The sequence below is a fragment of the Manis javanica genome, chromosome 12 (assembly GCF_040802235.1).
Source record: "Manis javanica isolate MJ-LG chromosome 12, MJ_LKY, whole genome shotgun sequence".
NCBI lineage: Eukaryota > Metazoa > Chordata > Mammalia > Pholidota > Manidae > Manis > Manis javanica.
This window is the reverse complement of record NC_133167.1, coordinates 61,170,040-61,183,506: the sequence shown is the minus strand read 5'-3', so window position 1 is coordinate 61,183,506 and position 13,467 is coordinate 61,170,040. Positions and strand designations below refer to the sequence as shown.

At 36.1% G+C, this 13,467-nt stretch overlaps 1 protein-coding gene across 18 annotated transcripts in view; it reads left to right on the top strand.

Annotated features, from left to right (window-relative positions):
• The window catches only part of RAPGEF4 (Rap guanine nucleotide exchange factor 4), a 310,512-nt gene that overhangs the window by 193,858 nt on the left and 103,187 nt on the right, over positions 1–13,467 (top strand). Inside the window, exon 1 of one of the 18 annotated variants that reach the window (XM_037027171.2) lies at positions 800–818. The exons of the other annotated variants lie outside the window; for them this stretch is intronic. The gene's annotated coding sequence lies outside the window, so the exon portion shown is untranslated. Of the gene's footprint in view, positions 1–799; positions 819–13,467 lie in introns of those variants that run through there. 18 annotated transcript variants of the gene reach the window in all.

The window sequence follows — 13,467 nt, the reverse complement described above, 5'->3', positions numbered from 1 at the left end:
GTTCACTTCTGTCATGATTTTTCCCTCATTTGTAATGTGAGGGAAAAGGAAGATGGTAATTTTCCTTCTGTCTCAGAAGACATTAATATGACTGAACTCAATACTCTTTCACCGTTACAGTCCATGTGCCCATCAGTTTCTGCCTCTGACACTTAATAGCCAGTGACTTCGAACAAGTCACTTACCTCCCATTTTCTCACCGACAAAACGGTGGCCCAGACTCACCACAGTAAGAGGATTGTTGGGAGATCAAATAGGATAAAGCAAGAGTAAGATTCTGAAACTTGATACTGCTTTCAAATTTAAAGCAGTGTCTTAAGCTCCCCAGGAGCTTAATTCTAAATAAGATCACACCTTTGTCTGTAACCTCAGCCCCAGGACATTTATCCAGCCTTAGTGGGCAAGGGGTGGTCACGAAGGCAGGCCAATGGATTCTGTTTTACATGCATACTGGGTCTGGAACACGTTATAGAGGTCCTCTTGAATCCTGTTAGGACTTGGTCCAGTCCTCAGTTCTGGGAAGACTTCAGGATGCCAAATGGAAAGTCATTCATCTTAATGTCCATATAATTTGGCTCAGCCAGGAGAATGAAAAATTCCCTGTCACACCAAGTACTCACGTGGCACTGTAATCAGACAGCTTGATCCCAAACAAAGCGAGGAAACCACACCCAAAGTCGACCCCACAGATGGACCAGGATGGAGAGTAAGAGCAAGCGCAGGAGGAGAGCTGGAGAGAGCTCCTGGCTTGTTGGGGGGCACAGCAGAGAACCATGGATGTTATCACAACAGTCTACCCTGGACCTCCTAGTTTTAGGGTATGTGAGGTGTTTTAATAGTATGTTTAACCAATTTTCCTCTTTAAAAGGTGCCAAAGCTTGCAATGCACAACTGCCTGGCAAAGGCATTTGTGACATAAATGCTAAGAATGGCTCTGTCATTCAATAAGATATCCTTTTAAATGACTGAAACGGGTATAGTACCTCTGCCCCAATTCCCTTATAGTATTTTGTTTGTGGTGGTCTGGTCTCTTCTTTGGTGTCTGTTGTACTCAGAAAAACACTTGGGCTCCCTCTGGTGGCCCTTCCCGTGTTTCTGCATGTCTAATCTTGAAACTGAAGTTCTTGTTACATGCCACAAAAATGTTTGGATGAAAGTGGAAATAATGGTAAATGTTATTTTATTTTGTAAAATGCCTAGTGCGTGGAAACCTCCAAATTAGCCAAAATATCCAGTTCATTCATTCTTTCATACATGTACGTGTCTTCTAATCTAATGTATTGTTGGTATTTGGCTTTTCTAAATGAAAGGGTATGTGATCTGCAAGTCCGTGGAAAGATACTGAGTTCCAATTCTGTAAGTCAAACAAATTTTTCCAAGAAATGATTCTACTAGTTTTTATAGCATGCTTACTGTGTATTAGACCAGAGTTAGGCATCATGAGAAACAATTTGTTACCATTTTTAAACTGTATGAACAAGGTCTTTAACAGTTGGCAGTGTTGTAGCATTTCTTTTCCTTCTTTTAAATAATATTCCTGTTGTATTTCCCCCATAGAATTTTATCCTATTAAATTCTTTTTTTCCAGGCCAGATTACCTTTAAATTGTGTCAGTTAGTAGTTGATATAGAGATTCAGCTACAATAACAAAGACCAAAACATAACGGTATCTTAAAAGAAAATGATTTTTCCTTCACGTTTAACTGTCTAAATGTGAGTTGTCCAGGGTTATATGGCACCTTCATGTTTTAATGCATTTTATGGTTGAATGTCTCTTATTGAACACCTGTTTATACATTCATGTATCAAAAGAAGTATACAAATATAAATCTTACTATTTTAAAGCCTCTTGTGGACATAAGTCTTCATTAAAATTTTTTCTTCTGGACTGAGTTATGACAGTCATAATACAAACTGTCAAAGTAAATAGGTATTTTATAGATTTTTAAAATAATTACTAAATATTAAAGTAAATTATTATTGGCAATGCCTCATTGAAGCACATGAATGCCTTTTAAAAATATATCTGTTGTCTGTATGTAATAGGAATTTAATATTGATTCTTTTCCTCTTCTTGGTTACACATGTAAGTGCTGGGAAAGTTCACTCACATAAAATACACCGATCGGAATGGAGGTAGTTTTAAATAGCAAGGTCACTAAATTTTCTGACTCCTAGGCAGCTAGGGTGGTCCCTCATGGAGAGAGAGAGATGATGGTACTCACAGTGGAGGTTGAGGGAAGGGTTGTGTTGTGTTCTGGATGGATTTTGAAAAATTTTGAAAAATGTTTCTGATGGATTAAAGGTGAGGTGAGAGAGGAGAGGAGAGACGACTGAGTGCATGCAGGGCTTTGGCCTGACCACGTGGGAGGATGCAGTTACTAAGAAAGGGAAAGCTGGCAATAATGTAGTTTGGAGACCTTGTTTGAAGGTGATTGTAATGGGTAGTATCCAGGAATAAGGTGTAGTTAGTCTTTTGTATTGTACCTCTGTCCAGTCAATAGTTGCAATAATGAGACTGGATGTTTGGTTTTATACTGAGTAGCATGTGTCTGGAGCATGAATAAAATTAGAATGTGTCTGAAAGAAATAAAAATGAGACAAAAATCAGGAATACTTGTATTTGGTTTATCTTTCCACCTCTGCTGTATTTTGTAGATTTTAAGAGGATTTATGTTTGTAAGTCAACTCTATGTATAACTGCAGAAGTCACCTTTTGAATTAAAAGGTTGATTTATGGAATATATCAAATACAAATAATAAATGAATCAAACTAAGAAAGTGTTGCTTAATAGATATCCTCAGGGACCTGACTTAATGAATAGTTAGAGGGATGTTATTTGTAACTTAGCCCACAAATTATTTCTATATGAATCAGTGATTTTATATGGCTACACCTGCTTGAAACAATTTGTTTTCTTAATTATTTTAATCATTCTCCTTATAGTTTCTTATACTACTAAGTGGTTTAATAACCTCTTTTTTCTTAAATAAATTAATTTTTCCAGTTTACCTACAAATTTCCAATTAATAAAGTTTGAAGGTATGCAATAATTCTGTAATAGGAAAAACGATCATATTATTTAATCCTTTTAAAATCAACTAACATTTTTAAGTAACTATTATGTGCCATGTAGTGTGTACTCTGGCACTAGAGATACAAAGTTCAGTAAAACTAATTCTTGACTTCAAAGAGCAAACAGTCCAATAGCGTAAACAGCCCAGGAGAGAGAGGTAAATGGATAATTAGATGGGAATGTGAGAGACATTGGAGGCAGTTGTTAAAATACTTCATGCACTGATAAGAGCTGCAGCACTTGAACACAAAGGATTTCTGAGAAAAGAATGTTTCACTGTTCACCCTGTTCATCATCAGAATGCAGAGTTACTAAGTTAGTTACTGTGTAACTCCAGAGTACGTATATTTCAGGTGGCCCAAGCTCATATGAAGCCCGGCCTCAAAAGTAAACAACAGAGGAAGTTGAGGACTCCCATCCCTCATGCACAGGAAGAGCAGACACAGGACTGGCCTTTGGCTAATAGAAGCCAAGGGCTCTCCTGTTTCCAACTTCTCCCCAAGCCTGGAAACATGGCCACCACCACTCCTGGTTCCTCCCCACCAGCTACAGTTAGAAAACCTTGGGGAAGGGCACTGACTAATAGTTCATGTGGTCCCTGCATCCCAACTCTGAGCTAGTATGGATGAAATACCACTGTGGGCTCAGGTCTGAACATGGGGAGAAGGCCTGTGCCTAGGAAAAGGGGAAATGGGAGCTAGCAGTGGCTCACTACTGTTACACAGTAAGGTGCACTCAGCTGACTGCTAAAAAAAACAGTCTCCTTTGGTGCACCCAGATAACATCATAATGCAAAGCAATATTTCATTTGAGGTTAGTCTTTATCCCTTGTTTATGAAGAAAAAGGACAGAAGTATTTACAAGAATAATGTTGATATCACATTTTGCAATAGCTTTGACATTGTGTTTTAGAAATTCCATGCCTTTTTTGCAATCAGAACTATAATTTCTTTTTCACTATCTTCTTAACATGTATGGTGTGTAATTAACAAAATTCGATCTTATTAAATTAAGTCTTTTGAGCTACTTAGATGTGGGTTCTTAACCAGAAGATGACATAAGCAGTACTACTTGTTCTAGAATATTATAGGAATTCTTTTCATCTATTTAAGTCTTTAAACTCTCTGAGCCAAATTTACATTCAGATGAGTCATTGAAGCTTATATTGTGTGCCTAAAAGGAAATGTTTATGCCAAGAGTCTAAAATGAAGTCTAGCGAGACACTGGATTTTTAAAATAATGACTGTTTTTTACTGATCATATATGTAATAGTGCTTATGTTGAATATTTGGAAACATTAAAGTATTTTTTAAAATCTCCCATAAATGTCACCACTCAGAGCTCCGTGTGTTTTCTTATTTAACATACAGAAGCAAATATAGAAACAAAATTTAATTCACATTGTATGTATAGCTTCATATCCTGCTTTTTCAATTAGGTTTTTTAAAATACTTTTTTTATTATTTAATATTGTCTCAACCATAGTAGAGAATGAATTTGCTCTGCAGTAATTTTTTTTCAAATAGCTATATAGATCTTGTCAAAGTTAGACTTTACACCATCTCCTTCCCATTTCTAGAATTACTTTCGGTTACATTGCTGTTCTTCCTTCATTTCTGATCTTTTAAGTTTCCGTCATTTCCCTTCTATCTAAAGAACTTCCTTTAGAAATTTTTGTAGAGCAGATCTGGTGGCTATGAATATTCCTAAATTTTCCTTCATTTGAGAATGTCTCTATTTTATCTTCATTCCAAAATGATATTTTCACTGGATAAAGAATCGTGGATTAACACCTTTTATCTCTCAGCATTTTTTAATGAACCAATATCGATACATTATCATTAACTCAAGTCCACTGTTGATCCAGATTTTCTCTGTCGTGCCCTCCTGCCCTTTTCCGTATTCAGTGGGCATGCTCTTCAGGCTCCCTTCGGCAGTCACGGTTCTTCGGGCATTCCTTGTTATGATGACTTTGACAGATTTAAGGGACACTGGTCAGCTGTTTTGGAGAATGGCACCCCTCAACTGGGATTTGTCTGATTTTTTTTTCAAGATTAGACTCAGATCGGGTTTTGAGTAAAAGACCACAGAGGTAAAGTACAGTTTTCACCACATAATATTAAGAATACATACTATCAATATGACTTATCACTCACTATTGATGTTGACTTCGATTACCTGATTAAGGTAGTATTTGCCAAGTTTCTCCACCTGTAAAATCACTCTCCCTCATGCCCTTTCCATACTGAATGCTTTGGAAGGAAGTCACTAGGCACAGCCCACACTTCAGCAGGGAGTTATGTTCCACCTCCTCAATAATGAATACCTATGTAAATTATTTGGAATTCTTCTGCATAGGAGATTGGTTTCTTCTCCTACATTTATTTATTCAATCATTTATTTATATCAATATGGCCTCATGGTATTTATTTTATACTTTGGGTTTTAATCCAGTACTGTATCTATTTTGTTGCTCAAATTGTTCCGGTGTTGGCCATTGACAGCTTTTCCGACTGTCTCTTGTTTTCTTTGACGTACTCCCATCGCTGTGTTTCATTTTTTTATACTTTCTTACTTTCTGACACAACTAGATGCTTGTAAATTCCCTGTCCCCCTCTTAGCAACAGCCATTTTGCCAAGGATTCCTTGGTTCCTTTTATGAAAGAATGGAAACATAAACCAGTATCTGGGTGGTATGCATACTTGTTGCTACTGGGATGTCATTGCTTCTAAGCCTTTTCAATGAGTAAGCTAGGAAGCATGCGGGTATACCAACCCATGCACATACATACACATATCTATTAATATGTGTGTGTGTGTATTTAGCTAAGTGTGACCTAATACTAGCTTCTCTTACTTTATTCCATTACCATGTGGATCATTCTAGCCTTTTCTCCTTGCAACTTCTCACTCCAACAGTGAGAAATTTGAGTCACACTGTCTGCTATTTGCCTAATTCCATTGTGTATGTATAGTGGTTGTGAGAAGCAAACTTTATCCCTAAGAATAGAATACTTATGTTCAGTGTTTTTGCCTTTAGTCTTATATATTCCACTCAGTTCCAAAGTGATTTGGTAGCACCTTCCCCAACTCCCTTGCCTCACTCCCTTCAGTGAGGTTATTTCATGAATTTTTAAGATAGTCTAATTCTTTTTTATCATCTGCATTCCATCCTGAGATTCCCAACCTCCTAAGTGACTTTTTAAAAATCTACATATATTAATTTTCACTTCTTGTGCTATAAAACTTTGTGAATTTTGACAAATGCATGATGTCATGTATCCACCTTTGCAGTATCACATAGAATAGTTTCACTGCCCTAAATAACTTGCTGTGCTTCACATATCCATCCCTCCTCCATATATGAAGCCCTGGTAAACACTAATTTGTTTATGCTCTAGAATTTCACCCTTTTCAGAATTTCATATAAATGGCATGATACAGCATGTAGCTTTGTCAGACTGGCCTCTTTCACTTAGCAATATACATTTAAGATTCAATGTCTTTGCATGGCTTGATAGCTCATTTCTTTTATCACTGAATATCACTCCACTGTATAGATGTAGCCCAGTTTGTTTATTCAATATCATATTGAAGGACATGTTGGTTGCTTCCATTTCTTGGCAATTGTAAATAAAACGGTTATAAATATTTGTGGGCAGGTTTTGTGTGAACATACATTTTCACATCAGTTGGGTAAATACTCAGGAGTATGATTGCTGAATTGTAGTGTAAGACTATGTTTAGCTTTGTAAGAAACTACCAAACTGCCTTCCAAAGTAGTCATAGCATTTGGTGTTTCTATGAACAATGAGTAATTGTTACTTTGCTCTACATCTTCACTAGCAATTGGTATTGTCTTTTTCCTGGGTTTTAGCCATTCTTATACGTATGTAGTACTATCTCATTCTTGTTTTGATTTCCATTACCCTACTGACAAATGATGTTGAGCGTCGTTCATATTTTATTTGTCATCTGTATATCTTCTTTGTTGAGGCATCTGTTAAGATCTTCTGCCCATATTTAAATTTTTTTAAAAATTATTTTAAGGTGTCTGTGCATTTTGCATACAAGTTCTTTATCACATGTTTTGCAGATATTTTGCTCCTAGTCTGTGGCTTATATTTTCATCTTCTTAACAATGACCTTCTCAGGGCAGAAGTTTTAATTTACATAAAGTTCAACATCATTATTTTCTTTCATGAATCATGCTTTTGGTATTATGTCTAAGAAATCATCACCAAACTGAAGGTCATTTTGATTTCTCCTGTTTTCTTCTAGGAGTTTTTTGGATTTGCTCTTAATTTATGATCCATTTTGAGGGGTTTTGTTGTACTGTTTATGAAGGTGTATCGTCTATGCTTAGGTCCATTTTTTGGCTTCCAGGCATCCAAAATTGGTCCCTTTGTTGAAAAGACTATCTTGTTCCATTGAATTGCCTTTGCTCCTTTAGAAAATATCAGTTGGCTATATTTATATGGGCCTATTTCTGGGCTACCTATTCTGTTCCATTGATCTGTGTGTCTATTCTTTCACTAATAATACACTGTCTTAATTACTGTAGTTTTGATGTGACTTTTAAAATTGTGTAGTGTCAGTTTTAATAGTGTTTGCTATTCTAAATCCTCTTCCTTTCCATAAATTGTAGAATCAGTTTTTCAATATCTACAAAATAGTTTTCTGGGATTTTGATTGGGATGCATAGGATGTATAGACCAAGTTGAGAAGAATTGACATTTTAACAATATTGAAACTTTAATCCATGAACATGGAATATTTCTCAATTTATTTAGATCTTTGGTTTCTTTCACCAGTGTTTTGTAGTTTTCTACATATATATCCTATACATATTTTATTAGATTTATACCTAAGTACTTCAATTTTTTCTCTTGGTGCTATTGTGAGAGGTATTGCTTTTGAAATTTAAACTCCAATTGCTCATTGCCTATACATAGACAAGTAACTGGTATTTGATTATGACCTTATACCCTACAGCCCAGCTATACTCACTTATTAGTTGTTCCATAAGTTCTTTTATAGATTCTTTAGGATTTTCTACATTGACAATCATGCCATAGTTTCATTTCTTCCTCTCCAATCTATACACCTTTTACTTATTTTTCTTGTCTTGTTGCACTTTTAGGATTTCCACTATGATGGTGACTAGGAGTGGTGAAAAAACTTTACAATAGGTTTCTAGTGTAATCATTTTTACTGTGTATTTAAACTCTTCCATTAAACACTACTTATAATGGCTGCAAAATATCCCCCAATTCTGATGTATCATCACTTATTTTTTGACCATATGTGTAATGTTGCATATTTTGGTTGCTTTTAATTTCTCTATTCTTCAGTTTTATTATCTTTACAATATGCAAGACACCTCATGAAGTTCCTGTGAAAAGTAAACAAAATAACCCATGAGAAGTTCTTATTGCCATGTCTGACAAAAGTAGCATTTGATAAAGTGCTTTTTGGTTGTAATTATTATTAACACTTGTGAAAAATAAGTGATTAGGGAAGTTGGGATAGAGCCTGTGTTTATGGGCAGAAATTTCTCTTTGCCCTTTTGTGGAAGGTGTATTACGTAGGATTCCATAAGAGGAAATCAAACCCTTGGAGCCAGACTGCTGACTTTAGGTGCTGATTCTGCCACTTTTTAGCTATACGGCCTTGAGCAAGTTACTTCAGCTCTTTAAGACTCAAGTTCATCGTCTAAAAAATTGATTGATAACAACAGTATCTACCACGTAAGTCTGTCATGAGGATTAAATAAGAACATGCATGTAAAGTTCACATACCATGGTAACTGGCACATAGTGTGCACCAGCAAACATTATATTCTTTTAATTATGAATAAGATAAGGTTGATTTGCCTCATTTATATCTCTGGTAATATATTTGTCTTAGCCAAAACTCATCACTAACATCTCCTTTCTTCCATGCCAACATCAAGACTTAAGGGCCACATTCACATTTTATGCTAAAGGTGATAGTATTTTTGCTACTTTCCTTTTTCCAACTAACACCTACCTTTTGTTAGCGTCCGTTACTTTAATTACTCAACTAAGGCACCTGAGCCAGCTGCTGTCCTCAGCACTGAAGTACCAGGGGAAATAAACCAGACATGACCCTCTTTCTTAGATCTTATAATCTGATTTTTAAAAGTCAAATAGTAAACAAGTAATTATAACCAAAAGAAGTGCCATATCCCTAAATAGCACTGTCCAGTAGAAATACAGCACTAGTCACATGTAATTAAAAAGTTTCTAGCAGCCACATTTTAAAAATAAACAAGTGAAATTAATTTTAATGTTTTATTTAACCCAATATATCCAAAATATTCCCTCTTCGACATGCAACTAATGTCAAACATTATTACCAATATATTTTTACATTCTTGTTCTTTCACTTTGTCTTCAAACTCCAGCGTGTATTTCATCCTTACACCTGAATTCAGAGTAGTTACATTTCAAATGATCAGTGGTCATGTCCTTCTAGTGGCTTCCACGTTGGACGTCACAGTTCTAGAAATGTAAAGTAGCAGACCTCACACATTTTGCTGAGACTTGAAGGATGAGGAAGCCAGGAAAATCGATGGTGCGTGTTATAAGCAGAGGGAACAGATTGTACAAAACCTCCAAAACAGAAGTTAGGTGTGTTTGAGGGACTGGAAAACATTCTGAGCAATTGGAGCAAGGGGTTAAATACTGGATAATGAGGCTGGAGAGGTAGGAAGAGTAAAATTATGAAGAGCCTTCTAAGTAGTGTTAAGAAGTTTGGATTTGTTTCTGGACAAATGGGGAGCCACTGAAGGGTTTTCAGTAGAAAAGTATCGTGATCAAGATTGGCTTTTTAAAAAATCACCTCTGGCCTAACCTCAGAGGGAAGAGGGCAAGGACATTGTCCACGGAAAGTTAACTGAAGGATTTATGTGCCAAGCTATTATCTTCTAGCCATGTGACCCTTAGCCTCATTTTCCTCATCTGTGAAATGAGAATAATAAGGGTGCCTTCTTCAAAGGGTTGTGGTGAGTATTCAATAAGATAATTCGTGTGAGGCACGTAGCACACAGCATGTTTGTTCTTATTCTCTCCTGAGCCTAGAATAGTCTCTTGTACGATGAATCCACAAACCTTCCTTCTTCCTCTTCTTTACTGAGTTCCTATTCTAAAGCACCCTAAACGGATGAGATAAGAATGGATAGCTTCCCTACCCCATAGCTCAAGAAAGCCACTTTCACTGTTTTGCCCTTCACCCCAGTTTGTGATTGCGTTTAATATCCTGAGAACATAATATCCTATACCCTCATCTGTATTCTGGAGGGAACCCCTTTATGTAGGAAGAATTAAACTTCCAGTTCTCAAAAATTCTTTTAAGTGGTAAGACAATAGCATATTAAAAGTTAACTATTTACTTGGAAAAGAGATTTATTTTAAAATGCCTCCTACCCTTTCTTTAATTTTAAGGTGCACGAAGCAGATATTTCTAATATTCCCAATGCCAGATAGAGGTAGAAACAGGAAAATAGGTAAACAGTCTTCTCTTACCATCTTGGGGTGGGTGCCCAGGGTGGGCCTGTGTCAGCACTACTTCCAGTCGTGACTGCCTTCCCATACTGAGGTTGTTCTGGCTACAAAACCCAGCTCTTTCAGAATTTGGAGCCATTACCTACCTGTGTAATGGGAGCAGATGGGTTGAGTTACTTGGTGATTTTTCTGAAAACAGCCTGTTAATCCCCCAGTCTGACAACATTTAACCCCCATCTGCCTGAAAGTTGTGATCAAGGGGCTGTTGTAGCTTTGTTATATGCCACCTAACACTTCTCCGTCCTCAGAGAGATACTGTAAAAATCTCTTCTGAGGGTGAGCTGTAATCCTCATCTTACTTCCCCAAAAATTATGTCCACGTTGAAGTTTCTAGTCAGTAGAAGAGCACAATAACATTTGATTCCTTCTCATTGTACTTGCAGTTGTTTCAAGTATGTCTAAAGCTTTTCAAATTACTTTGATTTTAAAAACCGACCCTGAGGTAGAAATGCCAGGTTTCTTAAGTATGCTTAAGCCTCCATCAGCTTATTTCTCCCATAATGGTAAGGCTTTAAAATGTGGATATCTTCTTTTTAGGCACACTCTGGAAAATCAGAAAAATACAGAAAGGGAAAGGAAGAAAAATAAGAGTGTTATCAAATTTTGAAAGTTTAATATATCACACTATTATTTCTCTGGCCCTTAAAAATGCACAGTTTGCACATCAAATTGAAAACGTCATCTGCACTAGTGCAACTTGATGGTTAAGAAGAAAAGAGAAAGAAGCCTGTGTTTAGAGAACCTGGTTTCTGGGCCCTCTGGGAAGTGAGCGTGGTGTCTTCAGGCAAGATGCTACTTTTCTGCCTTGTTTTTTATACTTTCTATGATATGCCTTTTAGAACTTTGGTTGTTTTTATTTTGATGAGCTTTGTAAGGGCTTAAAAAGGTTTCTTGAAAACATTAACAGATTTTTGCTATTCAAGGAATTTTGCACAACATAGATCAAATACACTGCTATTCTCAGGCTCCTGAATCCCTCAAGGTTATCAAAATCATTTGTATGTTCTTGTGCTGTATTGGTACTAAAATTGTGTTTATTATATAGCTTTAGCCTACTGTGTTGTTTGAGACAGAAAAAAAATCTTTTTAAATTTCTAATCAATACAGAAAATACACCTACATGTAAAGACTATACAAAAGTCAATTTAATCCATGATTTTCAATTCAAGTGTAGGACAAAGAACTCTTTTTCATGGTAATTATTTCACCTTTCCCAACTAGGAGTTACTATGCTATTAAAATAATGGCTTAGGGCATTTTGCAAAGCATGCATTTAAAAGCTAAGAAAATGTATTTATGTTTTCCTATTGGAAATTTTTGTCTTAATTGATTAATTTGTTTCACATTAATATTTATTAGTCTTAATACACAAACCATTGGCTCTATCATTTACTACCATAAAATACACATAAATCTATTATAAAAAGTTAAAATTTATCAAAACTTATACATACACTTACAGACTGTACATGGCACCATTCGCAATTGAGAGAAATATAAACAAATTGTAAATCTCCAAAAAATTGTCCAATGTATTTATTTAAAAAATGACACCACAGTTGAGGTGCCAACAGAGGGCTATTGTTAATTAAGTATTTGGGGAGTCAGAAACCATACTCGGATTTTCAGCTGCACTGGAGTCAGCGCCCCAACCCCCCATGCTGTTCAAAGGGTCAACTGTATTACGTTTGTGAGATTTAACTACATGGTTGCATGTACCTGTAAATTGGTTTCTCTCATTCCGTTATGGGAATGTACAATTTACTGTCCCTTTTGTTGTTGACGGGCTATTGTGAATAGCTCTGCTCTGAACATTCTAGTGTATTTTTTTGGTGAATGTACACACATACACATCTGTTGGGCTTTTATCTAGCAGTGGATTTCTGGGGTGTTAGGGATATACATGTTCAGATTTAGAATATGTGTATGAACTCCTGGAATTCTAGTAATACCTGAAATTATAAGCAGAATTTTGGATGTGTGTATGTGCATCTTGAGATTTCCATCACCAGTGTGGAATTCTCAGAAGTATCCAAAAAACACTCAGAAATACTTACCAAACAGTGAAAACTCAAAATAGATGTTGTGTTTCTTGAGGAAATAATGAGAGGCAGTCAAGATGTCAGAGAGAGATGGTCTCACGTCTGCAGGACAATCTGCTTCCTAGGACTTCCTTGATCCAAATGAAATACAAATACCAACTTGAAAGTAATGTTTTGCCCTCCCAACCTAAAACACCTTAGTGTAAGTAGATTTGAACTGAAGAGAAATGTTGTTCCCAGGAAGGAAGAGGCAAAGGGAAAAATAGTCCATAAATTAATTCCAATACACAATAAACTTACTCCCTCCATATCTAACTATGAAGAGCAAAACTGGGATTTCAGAAATGAAAAGAGAAAAATTATTTCCACACTATAGCCAGGTAAAAGCTCCTCAGAGATTTCCTCACATATTAATCAAATAAATATTTAATGAGTGATCTCTATGAACAAAGCACTACAAAGATTCCAAGATACCAAAATGCAAGTTTTGATTTTAAGGAGCTCTTGCTGGTACTTGGAGAAAAATCTATGTAAATAACTGTGGCATAAGCTGTGAGGTATTGGCAGTGACAGAGACTCAGGAACTGCAGAGACTGAAGGTCAACCCAGGACACCGCTGACGTCTGCAGTGACTGCATTCCATAGATGCCTCAAAATCAAGAAATTCAGAAATACTTTTACCTGATCATTAATCTTCTCAAATGGTTCTTTAAATTGTTTCATCTAATGTGTTGATTATGAATCTTCAAAGCACAAAGG